At 43.6% G+C, this 4458-nt stretch overlaps 1 protein-coding gene across 1 annotated transcript in view; it reads right to left on the bottom strand.

Moving 5' to 3' along the window:
* The window catches only part of ADAMTS16 (ADAM metallopeptidase with thrombospondin type 1 motif 16), a 131327-nt gene that overhangs the window by 49078 nt on the left and 77791 nt on the right, over positions 1 to 4458 (bottom strand). The gene's annotated exons all lie outside the window — the stretch shown is intronic.

Here is a 4458-nt window from a genome sequence, read left to right as displayed (position 1 = left end):
ATACAGACAGCTATATTTCCAACAGTATTTCGGTTCTACAAGGGCTATTTTTTACCTGTGTGTGGAAAATTGCATTTTCAGATGAGTTCATGTGATAGAATGGGTTCTCCTAAGCCATTTAGCTAAGCATTTACAGAGACTCAGGTATTATTTCTCTGACTAATGGCATATCTGTGAAGGAATATTTCAACAGTGCTTATAATCACTTAACCTTGTCAGAAATAAAAATCACATGATCCACGAGAATGCCAGGATCATGCTGGCCAATTTTGTAAAATGATCCATATTAATAGATAAGAGAGAAGAGAATAAAATTCAAAGATAAAGTAAGAAAGGCCCAGAGAACAGCCCATTAACTGCAGGAAAATGAGTCCCGTCCACAGACAGCATTGAGTTCACTGAGCAATGAGCCCAGGAACTACTTCTATCTTTTTATAGAAACCACCTCTGCCCAGGTCTTTGGAAACCACTTAAGAAAATTCATATTTTGCCAAAGTATCTGGAAGAAGAATATTCAGTCTGAAAGACTATGATTTGTTATCAAAGAATCTCCAAGTGTTCAATAATTCTAACTATAGAGTGAATTCCAGCTGGCGCCAAAGCTTTGCCACCCCCTCCAGAAAAAAAAAAAGCTGATCCCATAAACTGAACTACAGAGAAAACTGGAAAATATTTTGCCAGTGCACAAGTGTGTGTACTCTCCCAAGAAGCACATGATGTTTCTACTGGTTGTGCTCACTGTACTGTGGGGTGTCACACATGAGCTTAACGGGACGTGGAGATAGGAGAGGGAAGACAGCTCTAGAGGAAGCAGAGAGGTGTGTTCCTGGAGTGGTTCAAATGCTGAATGAGTCTCAGCTGTATTTTAGAGACGGCCTTTCCCAGGCTCACTTGCTCTGAGCACAGGGCACCACAGGGCTGGGGTGTGGTCATGTCACTCACGGAAGGGTGTCACTTGTCTGATCATAAGTGGACCCTCTCCTTAACAGGGAACCGGCTCCACTATCCACTTTCTCTGACAGGACTGACCTGTCAGAAGTGGCAGGGGACAATCCAGTCCTCTGGATGTAGGTGGGGATGACCAGTTTTTAGGGCTTCAGACTTGCAAACAAAGTCTCGCATGCACAGTGAAGCCCACGGGGGTAGAGGGGAGCTGGCTGTGACTGGAGGATGGGAACATAGGAGGGACCCTGACACCCCCAATGAGGGAAGGTCTGTAGGAAGCTGAGACCCCTCAGTGGGACAGGGTCACATTGGTTGGGAAAAGGTGGCTTCCTCTGCTCACCCCGGGCCTCTGAGCGCATGGCCCAGGCTCCTCAGGAATGTGCTCCCTCCTGCAGACAAACCATTTTTCTCTCCTCTGCTTTTTAGGGGAAGGGGGCTGGAGGGGATTCGTGTGCTACAGTGTGCACGGACTTGGACAGTGTGCACGGACTTGGACAGTGTGCACGGACTTGGATAAACAGGGACAGTGTATGTAGATCAGCTCAGAGATAGCCCAAGGCAGGGAGAGGAACTAGAACCCACTTAAGCGACTCTCTGGAACTGAACACTTTAAGTCAAGTTTAAAAGGGAGGGATTCACATTCGGTCTGAGATTCAGAGCATTCTCCCACACAGAGTGAGGAGGGGAAGATCTAATCTGAAGCAGTGTCTGTGGAAAGGATGTAGACATTCTGGCCAACTGAATGAGGACAAGGCACCACGGAGCACTGGGTTCCTCAGACACCCGGCGGTGACACAGCCTGAGCAAGGCAGACACCTACAGTGCAGCCAGTCCTCACAATTCTGTATACATGTGCCCACTCACACACACATGTGTATACACACATACACGTATACACATGCACACATGCCCACACACATACACATGTGCACACAATGTGCACACACAAGCATGCACACATATGCATACACACACACATACACAGTTTACCCATCTACCATCTGATAAACGTGAGCATATGGACAGCTCCTCAATCCAGATTGTCAAGGCTTTTGATTATAGGACCGTATCACTCTTCTTTATAAACTCAGAATTCATGCGCCTGTACATTTAGGAAAGAAATGTCAGGCTGCGTCCTCAGTTCCTTGGCTGAGATACACAGATGTTCACTTCTTTAAGTAGCTATGACACTAAAAAGTCATGAAATAAGTTTTCATGTACAGGAGCAACTACCCAATGTGGACATGGAAGGAATTAGGTCAAGAGTGCAGACCCAAGAAGCCATCAAGAACTGAATAGCCAGACGCCATTTCTGCTTGCATGTCCCCAGGCGGCTTTAAGAAGTTCCAGGTTCAGATTCAAATGCACAAGCTTTGGCTGATTGAACAAGTGAATGCATGAATGAATGGTTTGATACCAAAAAATAAGGGCAAGATTACCAATGATTTCAAACATTTTCCCAAACCCAATCCCTAAATGAATTAAAGCTTAAGCCCTAGAAATATTTGTAGATGGCAAAGACAGTATGATTAAAAAAATATGAGAGCTGGCTTACAAGCCAGCTTTAAAATTTGTCTGAGGAATTTAATTGTGAATTAGATTTTTTTTTTTGAGACAGAGTTTCACTTTGTCACCCTCAGTATAGTGCCATGGCATTGTAGCTCACAGCTACCTCAAACTCCTGAGTTCAAGTGATTCTCTTGCCTCAACCTCCTGAGTAGCTGCGACTACAGGTGCCCGCCACAAAGCCCAGCTATTTTTAGAGATGGGGTCTCACTCCTGTTCAGCGAGGTCTCAAACCTGTGAGTTCAGGCAATCCACCCACCTCAGCCTCCTAGAATGCTAGTAAATAAATATTTTTGTTTGGGAAAAAAAAAAAAAAGCATCATCCCCAGACATTGCATAGTGCATAGTGGAGAGTTTAAAACATAACTACAAGCCACAATTTAATAAGCGTTTTATGTGGAAGTAAATCAGAGGTTGAAGATTAGATGGAATAATAAGTGCTGACTTCTACAAACAACAGTGCATATAATTTTGAGAAAAGGCTGATGCCTTTACAGGTAAATGAGAAAGTAGGACAGTCATTGTGACATCAGGGTCCCCACCTCAGAGACAGGTACAGTCAGCCAAGCCAGTCCTGACAATATTATCAGCTTCTGTCTCTCTGCGTGAATCTTGGAGTCCCATTACCAGTGCCCCAGACCCTTGCTGAGAGTCCTGTGGGGCACCAGTAAGCAAGGATATTGAAATAAAAACTGTGATTATCACTCTGGGAGACCGAGGTGGGAGGATCGCTTGAGTCTAGGGGTTTGAGATCAGCCTGAACAAGAACAAGAGAAAGACCCTGTCTCTACCCAAAATAGAAAAACTATCCAGGCATTGTGGTGGGCACAGAGGCTGAGGCAAGACGGTTGCTCAAGCCCAAGAGTTTGAGGTTGCTGTGAGCTATAAATAACCAGAGTGACAGAGGGAGACTCTGTCTCAAGAAACAAACAAACAAAAAACTGTGATGACACCAGGAAAGTGAGAGGAGACGAAAAAGAAACAGAAGAAGCTGTCGGAAAGGGAGACTGAAGGCAACACCTGCCTGCACCCGCCTGTCAGGAGCCTGTTTTCTGTGGAGCTATGGGCCCATTATAAGAGGTAAGGAAATGGAACATCTTTAAATCAAAAAGAATTATCCTTCTCCTACTTGTGTCAGATAATGCTTCTAGAATGAAGCAAGAGTTAGGGCAGGGTTCTGTCTTCTCCTGGTTCATTAATTCCCTGTTTCTTATAGACCCTTAAGTTCACAACAAGATAGCTAGTAAAAGGATGGTTTAAAAGTTTCACATTCAGCATATTGGGGAATCTATGCAAACCGAAATTTTATAACTATAAAATACGCAGATAAAGTGAAAATGATGTCTGTAGTACCCCTTCTCCTTTGGGAACTAGGTCAAGAATAGTCAGGCGATACCATGACCTCAGCCATTAAATGAACAGTCAGCGCTTCTTTCTATAGGACTCATTGGCGAGGTCGATTATTCTCTTACACATCTGAAAAAGTTAGGATGATACTTATTTTGGATTTTAATTTTTCACCCTTCAATGTTCATCATTTAAGCAGTTAAACATTCTATTTTCAGAGAACTCAGGGTTTAAATAACCTGATTTAACCTTTAGAAGGCTCCAACATTATAAAAGTAATGAAACATTCTATATCTTAAAATAATTGAGGATTTAGTTTAATAGATTGATGTCATCAGATATCACCAAACGCTGAAACCCCTGTAATTCAGAAAGGCAGCGATGGCAAGTTGGGATAAGCTGTTTAATCAGGATAACCCCTCCCAGTGGGATAACTGAGTTCAGGGAAATGACGGTCCCTACCCCAGAATAGATCACTGCAATTCACACTCCATGAGTGACTGTGAGCTAAGACTATGGGGGGAAGTTTGGTAAGTCCACCAAACACAGATCAAAGAAAATTTGAAGTCTGGAACTGAAGATCAGCCTTAACCTTGAATG

The sequence above is a fragment of the Otolemur garnettii genome, unplaced genomic scaffold (genome assembly GCF_000181295.1).
Source record: "Otolemur garnettii isolate 467f Iridium unplaced genomic scaffold, OtoGar3 scaffold00188, whole genome shotgun sequence".
Lineage (NCBI taxonomy): Eukaryota > Metazoa > Chordata > Mammalia > Primates > Galagidae > Otolemur > Otolemur garnettii.
This window is presented reverse-complemented; position numbering and strand designations above follow the sequence as displayed.